This window comes from Callospermophilus lateralis, chromosome 6 (genome assembly GCF_048772815.1).
Source record: "Callospermophilus lateralis isolate mCalLat2 chromosome 6, mCalLat2.hap1, whole genome shotgun sequence".
Taxonomy (NCBI): Eukaryota; Metazoa; Chordata; class Mammalia; order Rodentia; family Sciuridae; genus Callospermophilus; species Callospermophilus lateralis.
Genome location: NC_135310.1, coordinates 112,728,306 through 112,743,072, shown reverse-complemented (window position 1 = coordinate 112,743,072; position 14,767 = coordinate 112,728,306). Strand labels below are relative to the sequence as shown.

General features: G+C 47.6%; 1 protein-coding gene across 2 annotated transcripts in view; it reads right to left on the bottom strand.

Annotated features, from left to right (window-relative positions):
* Ccnd3 (cyclin D3) overlaps positions 1 to 14,551 on the bottom strand; it is an 89,527-nt gene extending 74,976 nt beyond the window's left edge. For both annotated transcript variants that reach the window (XM_076858742.1, XM_076858743.1), the window contains exon 1: positions 14,374 to 14,551. The gene's annotated coding sequence lies outside the window, so the exon portion shown is untranslated. The remainder of the gene's footprint in view (positions 1 to 14,373) is intronic.
* Positions 14,552 to 14,767: the final 216 nt, after the last annotated feature.

Genomic DNA, 14,767 nt, shown 5'->3' with positions numbered 1-14,767 from the left:
CACCAAGAATTAGTGGCACCACCCACACCCTTGGCAATGGGGGGGTGCCTCCTTCTTTCAACAATCCTACCACCAAGAGCAAAGGTGCCTGATACACTTCAGGCAAATACCCATCCTCTTGCTCCCTGGATTTGACTTCCTTTATACCCAGGCCACAGGCCACGTGCAAGCTCAGGAAAAAGAGAAGTCATGTCCATGGAGTCCCTACGTCCTCAGGATGTGGAGTCACTCCAAGGTGGACCCAGTACTACCCCAAGCCCCTCAGTGCACGGGTCCAGCTGAGGCTTGCTGCTTAGATGGGAACTGGGGAGGAGATAGCTCAGAAGAAGGTGTTTGATCACTTCTTGTGGTAGCTTCAGGGACCAGCCCAGCCCTAGGACATGGAGAATTCTACTCCTTCTAAGACTTTAAACCACAGGTTAGTACATGTAGAAAGTAGTCAGGGGCATTGCCATGAGTCCTCAGGAGATGGGGAGCTTTGAAGGGGTCCCTGGAGTTAGGGTATTCTTAGACACTATGCTGAGCAATGAGCTCCCATAAGCCACCTCAGGCGGCATATCTTGGGCCTGCTGTCTGCTCTCCTAGAGTGAATTCCTGGAGGTCAGGGCCCACCCACAGTGAACTGACCATCTGTTTTCAGACCCAACCTCTACCCATGCCCCAGGTCCTGCCTTGACTTCCCCAGACTCGCCACGACAGCCTGGCTGTCCTCTGTTCCCAGGACTTCTTAAGTGGCTCATGGAAGAGTCTGAGGGTGGCCTGTCCTGGTAGGTGGAGGCTGGCCCTGGAAGAGGCCCCTCTGCAACCACCTCCGGCCACCTGTCCTGACTACTCACGCTCAGACAGCTGGAGAACAGAGGCCCCAGAGTCTCTGTTAAGGGGGGGTGGGGGTGGGGGCGAAGGCTGCTCTAAGGGAAAGGCGCCAAGGCCGGAGGGGAGGCCCCTCTGGCTGATGGGGATGCTGAGCGAGCATGTCCGGGGGTGGGGTGGACTTGTGAGAAGTGGGAATTGGGGTGGGATCAGAGAACATTGGAATGTGGAGCTCATTCTCCTGGGGGCACAGCTGTTTATTTTGATCTCCCCCGTCAGCTGCCACATGTTTCTTATCTTGGGGCTCAATCCAGGCTCCACCTCCTTCTCTGTTGCTGTGCTAGGCAGGCAGACACTGTAGGATACAGCCCTGCTTCCTGCTTGCACCGCCCTCATCCCCCACTCAGGGCTAAAAAGGGACAAGGAGACCAAAGACGTCAAGGAGAAAGGCCAGCCCCACTTCACACGTACTCTGTGCTCGTCCATGGGTCACTGGGGCTTGCGAGTCCTCTGCCCCTCTCCTGACTCCACCTGAAAGGCAGCTGTGACCTTTCAGTCCACACCAGGCTCTGGCCCTGGGCCTTACTGAACCTCTCACTTCCAACTTTGTATTGGGCATCTGCTGCCTCTAATAAGATGCCACCACAGTAATGAGACTCATTTTCTATAGACTCATAGAGACACGACTCGGGATGTGTTTTCTGTTCTTCATGTTACTGCAGAACTGGAACATGTCATAAAAGGGGAGAAAAGCAGGGGAAAATATCTGCCTTAGATGTACCACCCCCCCAAAACCACTGTCAACATTTTGATATATTTCCTTCCAGTCTTGTTTGTTATATAAAATATATAGTTGTAAATATACTCTATGTACAATTTTGCATCCCGATTTTCCCCATAACATCACCACAGGAGTAATTTTCATGTTTCCACATATTTGTGCAACAGACTTTTATTTTTGAGACAGGGTACCACTGTGTTGCTCTGGCTGGTCTCAAATGCCTGGGCTCAAACGATCTTCTGCCTTGGCCCCTGAGTAGGACTTCTAAAGGTGTATGCCATCAAACCAGATCTGCAACCAACATTTTTAAAGGCAAATAGTCCATTCAATAGATACACTGCAATTTATTTGTCTGTTGTGAGACACTACATTGTTCCAGTGGATGCAGTGTTTTCTGCATGTAGAATCCCTTAGTGGAATTACCAAGGCAAGGGTCAGAATGTTTTGGAGGCACTGGATTTTAATATCCATGGCTGCTCTGCTTTCTGAAGGTAGAATTTACCTAGAGAAGCCAGGTGCGGTGGTGCACGCTTATAATCCCAGCAGTTTAGGAGGCTGAGACAGGAGGATAGCAAGTTCAAAGCCAGCCTCAGCAATTTAGCAAGGCCCTAAGCAACTTAGCAAGACCCTGTCTCTAAATAAAAAATAAAATGGAATGGGGATGTGACTCAGTGATTAAGTGGTCCTGAGTTCAATTTCTAGTAGCAAAAAGAAAATAATTTACCCAGAGAATAAAGAAGGCCATTGGCAAGACACAAACATGCCCATTCAGACTCAACAGTTTGTAACTCAACACCGCTCATGGTTAGATTTTTTTATGTACCTATGTCACACTGCTTGTTCCCCTCCCCAACAGTGCTTCCAAGTTCCCTCTCCCCTCCTATAAACCCAGGAGTCAGTTCCTGAACAGTGCCACAGATGCCCATCCATCCCTGCCAGGCCCAGCCGGGCGGAGGTGACTAGTCAGTTGCTCTCATCTCCCTCTAGTTCCCTCTTCCCAGCCCTGGAGCACTTTCCGATTCTGCCCATTTCCAAGCCTGGTTCTCCAGCCTTCCTGAAGGCTCCCTGAGTTCCCTATCTTCTCCCAATGAACTCCCTTTGCTTGATGCTGGGCAGTCCATTTCTGTTGCTAGCAGAACCCTGAGAATACAGATTCCTCCCCAACTTGGTGTTTTCCAAATTGCAAGTCAGGATGGGTTCCTGGCTTATGAAATCACCAAGCTAATCTTGACCAGCATGTTTTAAAAATGAAATAACAGGACAGAATTTTTTTAAAACATACCAAAAGTACATCCTCTGTAGCAACGTTAAGTATCGCTTAGTGACCCTTGTTCAGTTTATATATGCATATAGGCATATGTCCGCATGTGTGAAGATAAAATGGATTAAAATCAAAACATTTCTTTTTGAGAAGCATCACCTTAAGTGGACTTGAGTTACTTGAGGCTAAAGAATAAAGCCAGGTCCCCTAAATATATTTTGTATTTCTCACCCAAACTTTTTTTTTTTGGGGGGGGGGGAGTACTAGGGATTGAAGACAGGGGCACTCAACCACTGAGCCACATTCCCAGTCCTCTTTTGTATTTTTTTAGGGTCAGGGTCTCACTGAGTTGCTTAGCATCTCGCCATTGCTGAGGCTGGCTTTGAACTCACAATCCTCCTGCCTCAGCTCCCTGAGCCTCCTGGTTTACAGGAGTGCGCTACTATGCCCAGCAAAAAATATACTTTTTTTTTTTGCCAGGAGAATAGTATATTTCAAGGTCCATCCTTGATTTCCCCTTGCCCTGTGGTTTAGTTAATCATACTCAGTGATTAAGACACATCTTTTCCTCCTGATTTTAGAATTTCCACTAATGGTACCAACATTCTGCCATGCTGAGAGACTCAGTGGTTGGTGGTCCTTGATTCTTCTCCTCTGTGCACTTACAGAGTACCTCGAGGCAATTGGCCTAGCAGGGGCGAAGGAATGCAAACAGCAGAGTACCACACGTGCCTCAGACTTCATCACAGAAGCATGCACGGTGCCTCCCAGGGAAGGGCCGATGACTCTTCATACCTTCCTCAGGATTACTAAGTTCTGCTGCTTCTACCTTCAAAATATTTTGTCAAATCACCCCCTTGTTTCCATTTCTACACCTTAGTTTCAACCCTTTTCATAATTCTGTGTAGTCTCTCTCACCAGTTCTATTATTCTACTACTGCCCTGGGAATTGTCTTGAAATAGCTCTGATCATGCCACTTCTGTGCTCAAAAACCTTCAATGCCTTCCTTTTACCCACAAAATAAAGTTCAAACCCCCCACTCAAGCTTCTTTACCACTGCCCCAAATGTTCATTCCACTTTCATATCCCACTAGGCCAGACCAACAAGGTTCCCCCTTTTCCAATGACATATCTGTCTGAGGCCAGATGTTCTTTATATGCATCAACCAGAACCATACAGTACAAGAGACTGAAGTGAAAGCAACTATGATACTCCAGCTGTCTTCTATTAAATCAGGCATTTAAAGAGATTTGCAAAAATGTAAATCAAGGCCACACTTCTCATTATTTTTTTTTTGTTTTGGAAAATAAAGTTATCGTTTTATTAAAAATATGATACTTATGTTAACATACACCAAATTTCTTATTTTTAAAGGAATTAAGAAATATTTTTTAAATGTCTCATTTTTTTTTTATTATTAGAAACTCAAAAGCCTGCAAAACTAAAACTCTTTGAGATCCTCAAAAAAAAAATTGAGAGGGGTACCAGGGATTGAACTCAGGGGCACTTGATCACTGAGCCACACCCCCAGCCCTATTTTGTATTTTATTAGAGACAGGGTCTCACTGAGTTGCTTAGTGCCTAGCCATTGCTGAGGCTGGCTTTGAACTTGGCAATCCTCCTGCCTCAGCCTCTCAAACTGCTGGGATTACAGGCATGCGCCATCATACTTGGCTTCCTCAATGCTGGGAAAGATGTTAAGTGTTCTGGAGACCAGAAAGTTTGAGAACTGCTGCATTAGACCTCACATGTCAGTTGAAGCAGACACCACTCTGTCCTCAAATGCCCGATTCTCTCAATTACTTTGCCTTCCTTTCTGCCCCACTGCATTGCTGGACTTTTTCAAACTATTAAAAAGAGTAAGAAGTGGTCATATGAAGAATTAAGGTTGTAAGCCAGGCATGGTGGCACATGCCTATAATCCCAGCGACTCAGGAAGCTGAGGCAGGGGGATCCCAAGTACAAGGCCAGCCTCAGTAACTTAGTGAGACCCTGTCTCAAAAGTAAAAATAAATAAAAATGGCTAGAGAGCTAGAGTTGTAGCTCAGTAGTAGAGCACTTGCCCGGCACATGTAGGTACTGGGTTCAATTCTCAGGACCACATATAAATAAAATAAAGGTATTATGTCCATCTATAACTAAAAATATTTTTTTTAAATGGCTGGAGATATGGCTCAATGGTTAAGTGTTCCTGGGCTAAATCTCTGGCATAAAAAAAAAATATCATTGTTATTACACAAACAATGATGACTGTAGAGCTAGCCACCAATTATTTTAGAAATAATAAGTAAAATCATAGAAAAGAATAAGAAATAAGCCAAATAATTGTCAAAGAAATAAGAACAGAAAAAGGATTATTTCTGTAATATGGCTTTCAATGAAAAAAAATTCACAAAAGTAAAAAGATACAAATTAAAACTGCTTTTAATTTGTATCTTTTTATTTCTACCCACCACTTAACACTGCCCCTGAACAATTTCTCATCAAATCCTCCCTTTTGGGGGGCTGAGGATGTAGATCAGTGGTAGAATGCTTGCATAGCATGCCTTGGGTCCTGGATTCAATTCCCAGCACTGCAAAAACAAAAGACAATGAAAAAATCCTCCCCCTTTTTATTTCCTCAAATAGTACCTTTAAGAGGAAATTCCTGGCTAACCCATCCAAAAGTAACTGATCCCTTCATGAGATATCTATAGCACATTCTGGTGGCCCAGGCAGTCCATGGAAGCATGCGTACTGAATTCCTAAATTTGCACACTTAATGGACATGAATTTAATTGTAGGAAATGCCAGAAAACCACAGAAACCTGAACACTCTTCATATGATGGGTTTCCTTATCCCAAGCTCAACATAATGTTCAACCAAAGACTTGGTCATCTGTCCCAATGAAAACTGGCCATGCTGAAGATTCCTAGAGATGGGAGAGAAAGCCCGAACCACATATACTGTTGTGTGAGCAGTTGGAGGAGACTTTAATACTGACTTTGAACCCAATACTGCATAAAATGTAATTCCACTATACAAGAAGAATGGACAAATGAATAGCTCCAAGGCCCCTGGAACTTATACATGTTGTTGGATGACGATACCAGATGGTGGAGCTCAAGAGTCCTACACCCATGCAGTCCTCTCCTTGGGCAGGATATGTGGCATCCAGTCTGGGCAGGGCTGCTGCCCATTTCTGGGTGGTATAGCTGAAACCTCTGTCCTTCCCGAAAGGACAAGGTAAGCTGTCAGGCCCCAGGATTCAAATTAACCACCAGTTCCAGAGTTGTGCCCCTGGTTAGTACCCTGGTGCCACACCCCTGCCAAAGCCAAGTTTTAGGGAAGAATAAGGAAAGGAAAATGAGCACTGAGGGGAAGGAAAATCTTATTTATACCTTCACTGCCGTTGGGCGGCTGTGGTCAGGCTGATTCATCCAGGGCTCCCCAGATAGGTCAGGGCCCCAGCCCCACCTAGCAAGCTCACATTCACCACCACCCACTCCTCCTTCCTGGGTCCCCTGCGACACCTGACCCACCTGCCGGTCCCACTTGCTCCTTCCCTTCCATCTTGCTTGACTTAGCAAATAGTCCTGAAGCCCTGGCCAGGAGTGTTGAGGGATCCAGGATGCTCTGGGATTGCTGGGGGGAGGGGGGAAGGGGAGGGACTCACATCAGTGGCAGCACACCTCCGGGCACATGTGCATGTCACTCGTGGAGGAAAGTCAAGGGGCCTGCCAGTCTGCTCCACTAGTCAAACTGTGTATAGGATAGTATCTCAACAGGAAACCTGGTGTCATCTCACACTCCCCCCTAGTGGGTGGGTGCACACAGATGCATGCCATGCATACACGTTACCTATGGAAAGTCTGTGTCAGGTCAGAGTTCTTCCAGCCACCAGGCTCTTAACACTGACCAGTTGTATGACCTTGGGCTTACTGAACCTTTGTGCCTCAGTTTCTTCATTTGTAAAATAAGGAAACCTCATAGGATTCTTATGAGGAGTTAAATGAGAAATGAGTTAGTAAATATAAGGACTGCCAGGCATGGTGGCACATGCCTGTAATCCTAGTGGCTCGCAAGGCTGAGGCAGGAGGATTGTGAGTTCAAAAACAGCCTTAGCAATAGCGAGCCTCTAAGCAACTCAGTGAGACCCTGTCTCTAAATAAAATACAAAATAGGGCTGGGGATGGGGCTCAATGGTTGAGGGGCTCTGAGTTCAATCCCTGGTACCCCCTCCCCCTAAAAAGGCCAAAAAATATAAGTATCATAAATTTATTTAAAATGGCAGAGACGCATTTACAACACCTGTGCAAAGATCTGTTATCGTCATCAATTCTGCTGCCATGTGTTTGGGAAGAAATGGGGATTCAAAGAAAACTCCTGTTTCTTCCCAAACACATGTGAGAATAGATTCCCACAAAAAAACACCAAAATACGACCCCCAGCACCCACATCAGAATAAAGGCAAGAAGAAGCAGGGAGAAAGAAAGACTTTCTCAGGATCACCCAGACACACTGAGCTCATGTCTAGTCACTATACAAAATTTTTAATTAGAACCCAAAATTCTGGGCCCAGGCGAAAACAGACTGCCTCCTCCCAGATCAAGGTCTGGCATCTGTCTGAGGCCCCTGCCCTGACTTCCTTTCAGTCAGTCTTAGAGGGAAAAGTCAAGTCCATTCAAAGAAAAGATGGAGGCTGCCCCTGGGACCAGTAAGCACTCAGCTGAATGGAAGAGAGGAAGAAAGAGAAGCCCTGGAAAAATGTTCTAGCGCCTCACTATTGCTGAGGCTGTCTTTGAACTCACAATCCTCCTGCCTCAGCCTTGCGAGCCACTAGGATTATAGGCACATGTGCCACCACGCCTGGCAGTCCTTATATTTACTAACTCATGTCTCATTTAACCCCTCATAAGAATCCTATGAGGTTTCCTTATTTTACAAATGAAGAAACTGAGGCACAAAGGTTCAGTAAGCCCAAGGTCATACAACTGGCCAGTGTTAAGAGCCTGGTGGCTGGAAGAACTCTGACCTGATGCAGACTTTCTGTAGGTAATGTATGCATGGCATGCATCTGTGTGCACCCACCCACTAGGGGTACACTCCCTGGCCTACACTCTCCCCCTGTACATCCAAAGTGTCTAACCCTGAAATTCTTCCCAATATGATGAAAATGGATTCCACATTTGAAGAGGCTCCAAGTTTGTGGGTTTTGTAGTAGACACTGCTTAGCAAAGAGGGGATGGAGCTGGGAGAAAGGACAAAGTGGCCTTGAATCTCAGGGGCCTGCTGCTGGGAGGAAACAACTTCCCCCTTTATCCCCCAAAGACAGCTTGGAGCTATCCGCTTGCCAGAGAAAAAGCCCTCCTCTGGGTGTAATTCACAGTGGATCCCGCTATGCCCCACACAGTGAGTGTCACAAACCAGGGCTAAAGAAAGATTCCATGAAGAACAGATGGACGCCTTCCTGGGGACAGGCAGAGGGGCCCCTGTACCCCATCCTCCCATCTCCTGGCCCTCTTCTCCTCCAGCTGGAGCTCAAGTTGGAGCTCAAGGTCCACATCTGTCTGAGGCCCCTGCCCTGACTTCCTTTCCCAGAACTCAGGGAGCCCAGGGGAGGGGGCAGGGAGGAGCCTCAGGGAGGGAAGAGAACCAAGAACACGTGGGAGGGCGCCTTGGAGCCGAAAGCGCTGGGGCCAGGACTGGGAGTTTCTGGGACTGTCCCAACTTCAAGAATTCTGTCCAACTGTCTGACTATAGGCCAGAACTAGCGGCCAATTTTTTATTTTAGGAGAAAGAGGGTAAAACGAAGTCCTAGGTGAGATGGTAAGGAAAGAAACCAAGGCTCCTTGGTTTTGAATGGCCCCCAGGCCCACCCAAAGAGCACCATTTGGGAAATGATTACGATAATCACGACAGCACTGTCACCCATGAGCACTTCTGGCCTCATGGGTGACATGAGGCCAGAAATGATTATGATAATCACGACAGCACTGTCACCCATGAGGACTTCAGGCACTCAGCAGGATTTGTATCATCTCCTAAGCCTAATGCAGGTTATGCTCCGAAGCCTTGGACCCTAGTCTCTGTGTCACCACCCAAGCTTCAGTTTCCCCCTATGTAAAGGCATAACAATAACGCCTGCCTCGCTGGGAACAGAGTTCAGTGGTAGAGCACTTACCTAAAACGCTAACAGGCGCAAGGCTCTGGGTTGATCCCCAGGGGGGAAAAAGCCTTCTTCATTGGGGCTACTGTGAGGACACAAGAAGTTACTTATCATATATTCAATTAGCCATTATGAATCCTCACAATGACCAGGTGAGGGAGGAACTACAGATGAAGAAATTGCTTTGCACAGCCAGAGAGCAGACCAGTGATTTGTCTACAGAGCACAGGGTCTCCCTACCACTCCATCTGAGTATACAGATTACTGATTATGTGCACAGACTTTATAGCCAAGTGGATGTAACTTTCAGTGTCTATGTTTGCTGGCCTGTAAAATGGGCACTGTGTCTCACAAGGCTGTTGGGGCTTCCTCCTGTTATGAAGCATTAGAACTACTAATTATGACCTCTTTCTATGGGCCTGCCCTGCATGGCGCCCTCTGGCTACAGGGCTTGTAATGCACTCTCAGACCTTGCTCTTTCTGGGCTCTGTCTGCTCTGTACCTGCAGCCCAATGACTCTGTGCCTTCCTAAGGGTCTGAGGGGCAGTAATCAGATCTCGGTCAACAAAAGAGGAACCCAACTCCCTCCTCCCCCACCTTTCTAGACATATTCCCCCAGCCTTTTCTCTCTTACCTCAAGAGTGGCTGCTGGGGGAATTTTGACCAGGGTGGGAGAACTGGTCAGGCTGCAAAAGGCAAATAGTTTCAGAGGGGTGGGGCTTCTGAGGCCCCTACTGGAGATAACACAGTTGTCACATCCTCTGAAGACTATGAAAGGCCATTCCACATTAGGTATCCTGTTGTGCCCATAAGAACTACTGACCTTGCCCTCGGTTCCCACACACGGGTCCTTCTATCTCAAGGATAAAGGAAGGTCAGAAAGTGGAAAGAGAAGGTGTGGGAGGGATCCCTGATCTGGGAGAGGGAAGTCTGTTCCAACAGAGAAGCCACACATTCTGGCCTGAACCCTAAAGCACGTTTTATGACAAACCTGTAGGTCACAGTGGCTCTCTGGGCCCTGTTTACATGTAAGCAGCTGGAGGTGGGGTGGAGTCAGAGGTCCCAGGAAACCAGTTGGCGCTTGAAGGACCAGGTGGTGTTCTTCACCCAATCCAGTGCCCCTAGCCCCTGCAGCAACACCCTGGGCAACAGCTCCACCTGGTGGACAGACACAGCCTACCATGGGCCAGGAAGTGTAGGAGCCAAGGAGTGACTGAAGTAGTGGGAAGGTCACAGTGGAGGTGTTGAGGGGCTCTGAGGTCTTCTTGCAGGCGGAAACTTCTCTCAGAGCATGTACTCTAGACTACCCTAAACAGGACTCACTTCTTCAAATGGAGATTAAGCAATTATGTGTTAAGAAAGTTCTTATGCTTTTAAGAAATCTGCTTCTATTAGTTCCTGCCCCTCCTCTTCCTCAGGGATCCCAGGGCAACCTTTCAAATAACTTCTTCCCATTTGCTTCATCATTCCAGAGTTTAACCTCAACCTTTCACCCACTGCCTCTTCTTTTCACCTGCCTAGGTTTGCTCACCTGTAAAATGGGCACTGTGTTTCACAAGGCTGTTGGGGGATTCCTCCTGTTATGAAGCACTTAGAACTACTAGTTATGACTCTTTCTATGGGCCTGCCCTTCATGGCGCCCTCTGGCTACAGGGCTTGTAACTGTACTCTCAGATCTTGCTTTTTTTTTTCCAATGTATTCACTTTCTAAAAAACCCTTCCAGGGGCTGAGATGGTGGCTCAGGGGCTGGGATTGTGGCAGTAGAGCGCTCACCTCGCGCGGGCGGGACCCGGATTCAATCCTCAGCACCACATAAAAATAAAGGAGGCATTGTGTTGTGTCCATCTATCTACACTTAATAAATAGATGGATAAATCTATTTATTTAATAAATAAATTTATTTATCTACACTTAATAAATAAATATTGAAAAAAGAAAACCCTTCTCATCCTACTCTAACCCTTTCTCTCCCCATACTAACAAAACACCTTTAGATCTCAACCTCCTGGGAGTTAATTCACCAATAGAAATCAGATACATCCATGCTCAAAATCTGAATTCTGCCACTTAGCTGAGTGACCTTGGGCAAGTCTCTTAGCCTGAGTTTGCAGTAAATTGGGTATGTAAATTGAGGACAGAGGTGCTTATCATCTGGAATTATGATGACTACCAAATGAGATAAAGCAGTAAACATCAGGACACCTCCTGGGAACATCATTCAGCTCCTAAGTGGCCATTATAGCCACATTCCTCTATATATAAAGGTTATACAGTGCTTTGGGGAAAAGAAGGTGAAGGGGCAGAAGGAGAAAAGGAGACTTTATGGAATCAGTCTTGACCAGGGGACGTGGGTTTCCAATCCCCCTGCCCTCCTGCAGTAATGGGACAGGCATTGACAGCTTTTTAAAAGGCAGAGGATTTAAAATTTAAATATCCTGTGGGTAAGATAAACACACCTTCTGCTCAGCAAGGAAAGGGAAACTTGGCAGGAGCCCCAGAACTTTCCCCACCCCCAGGCCTCTCTAAACTTCCTCTTGTGGTTTCTCAAGAGTACAACCTGTTCTTCACAGACAAGCTAGGGCCTGGGCAGGGGGCCTGGGGCACCCCACTCCAGAAGCAGGAGGAAGGTGGGGGTGGGCGGAGGAGCAGCCTAGCAGCCTGTAGAGTTATGAACTGTTGTGCTGCTTACCGGTTATCTGGTGCCCTGTTCCCTCGTCTATGCTCAACCCTATGTCCCTCAACACACCCCCCCCTCTCCAAGACATTGCAGGAGGAAGGACCTGCATTGGAAGCTCCCTAGACCTGTGCATAGTTTCAGCAAGGAGGTGGGAAAATGGTGGAAAGCATGGACACTCTGCCCTGTGATCAGGCTCACCTCATGAACACTGGAGTAGCCTCTCTGAAGGAACTAGAACAGAGACATAGCTTTGGATACAGCAGCCAAGGGGAAGAGAGGTGGTGAGCACCTGAAGATAGCTTCCACTCTTAGACCATCTCCTTACTCCACTACCTCGCTAGAATCGCTAGAATGTTCCTCTTCGAGTCTAGAATGTGAGGGTCTCTGCTATTCTTTTTTTTGGTACTCAGGTTGAACCCAAGGGCACTTTACCACTGAGCTAAATCACCAGTCCTTTTTATTTTGAGACAGGGCCTTGCTAAATTGTTGAGACTGGCCTGGAACTTGTGATCCTCCTGCCTTAGCCTCCTGAATGGCTGGGATTATAGGCGAGCACCACAATGCCCAGATGTCTCTGCTAGTCTTAAAGATGCCTAACAAAACAAGTGTCTTGATTTTCCACATTCCCCAGATTCTAACACATGTTGAGAAGTTCTTTCATGTTCCTCTTGGTTAACTGCATGCCCTCTTTCTTTTGGTGAGTCTTACACAAAAGAAAATACATCACCTCACACTCCCCTCCCACAGCCACTGAGAAAGGATAGCAGCAACATGCAGTCCCCACAACCCTACTCCAAGTCTGCTGGGGTTCTCTGCAAACTGTACGTGAAAGGTGAACCCAAGCTTAGCTAACAGACTGCTGCTCACACTTATACACCATGTAAAACATCAGACCAGGTAGGACCACAGACTCCCTTGGAAGTCCCTAAGCTTCTGGCTCAAGAGCACATTCTTTGTGATTAGTCAGGGAGGTAGACTGACTTGGTATTTAAGAACAGGGCCTCCCAGGTCAAGTCAGTTGGTTTATGTATCTATGTCACTGGTGATTGAACCCAGGACCTTGCATGTGATAGGAAAGAGCTCTATCTCTGAGCTTCATTCCCAGCCCTTTTTATTTTATTTTGAGATAGGATCTTGCTAAGTTGCTCAGGCTGGCTTTGAACTTGCAATACTCCTGCCTCAGCCTCCTGAGTCATTGGGATCACAGGTGTGCTCCACTGTACCCAGCCATAAATTGGGCTTAGATTCCAGTTCTATTTATTTCTTGTTCCCTCTTTAGGAAGATTACTTATCTCCTGTGCCACAGCGTCCACACCTATAACATGGAGACCATCATAATGACTATTTCTCAGGGCTAACAGGAGATTTAAATGAGATGCTGCATCTAAACCACTTAGAAGAGCACCTGATAGTTCTGTATAACTTAGCTCACATTCCAAGCCCTTGAGCAAAGGGAAACAGGAAGGAGAAGCAGTTAGGACCATGGTGATTGGTCATTCAACACTTCTAGGATTATCAGGGATGCTTTAAATTTAAATACCAGGAGGTAAGCGCTCTGACTTGTTTACCATGATGTCTCCAACATCCAGACTGGGCAGAGAGTCTGGCCACAGCAAATAGTGTTAAAAATAAGTTCAGAAATTGTGGTGCTATTCAAATTGCAAAGGATCCAGGAATGGAAGAGCAGAATCAGCAAGAACACAATGGGAGTTTCTTTCCACTCATGTCTGGTCCCAAAGGGAACTGAGGTAGTGGGCAAATGGCAAGAGCTCCTTAGAGGAAACCATCCTGGAGTTCAGGATGGGGAACAGGTGCAAGGATGGTGGACCCTGCTAGTTGCACCCAACTGAGAGTTCCTGGGATCTTGGGAACCAGCCCAGAAACCTGCTTTTCCTTGAATTCATCCTGTTCAGTCCCACCTCTTCTTCAAACCTGACAGTGGGTGAAAGAGGGCAGCAATTGCTTCTAGTGTGTCCCACTGCCTAACAAGACAGGATTCAGTCCATCCAGCTCAGAGGAATGAGTGTCCCCAAAGACTTTCCACAAAATTCTGTCTGGTGAACTAGTCATCCTCCAGAATCCAACTCAAATGTTGGGTTCTGGAGGATGACTAGTACCTATAGATGAACATCACTGCTGCCTTCGGCATCCCATGCAATACCAAGCACATAGCTGGTGCTCAACCAAGGAAAATGAATCATGCACAGCAGCAAACTTCTTATTCTTCTTGTCCACATGTGAAGTGAGACCAGGGAGGCTAAGACCATCACCTGCATAACCACTAAACACCACAGAAGAGAGGATGCTGAGGGATCCCTCCTTGACCCTGGTTGGCCTCAACACCCACAGACTCCCTACCCATACTGGTCTGCCCCCCACCCCTATCACTGAGGAATAAAGTGAAGCCCCTGGACTTTCAAGTCAACTAGGAGGAAGGCAATGCAGGTGTGCGCACACATTAACAAGACTCATGGAGGCTTCCCTGCCCTTCAACTCCCGGAAGAATAATGCATTAAAAGGGAAAGTGAACTGAGCTTTGGTGGCCAACCGGGAGGTGATGAGCCCGAGGCGACCCCCTTAATCCACCCACTACTGACCCCCAACTCGGGGTCTCCAGCTTCGTCTTTGAGCAAAACCCCAGAGAAAGGGATAGATGTCCATCTATCCTGGCTTCTCCAGCCCCCAAGCCTACCTCTTTGGCAGGCGAGCCCCCCGGAGCACCGACTGTTGGCTGCAGACTCTCTCTCCCGCCGCCCAGGCTTCTGTCTTTGGGGAGCGGGGGCTGTCGCAACCCCAATCGCGGGGAGGGGTATACGCCCTCCCCTGGGCGCCCCAAAAGAGATAGTGTCCACCCCCGCAGGAGCAGCGTGTTTACAAAGTTCTCGCAGCGCCGCAGATCCCGAGTTTAAAGCTGGGCAGGAAGTGGGGAAGAGGGGGCGGGGGAGACAAAGGGGCTGGGTCCCCCACACCCCCGGGCGCCGCGGGGCTGCTCATCCGGCGCCGCCCCCACCCCAGCCCCGTCACTCGCGACCTGCAGACCCCGCCCCACGTGCCCTGGATTAGGGGACCGGCAGACCACAGCTCAG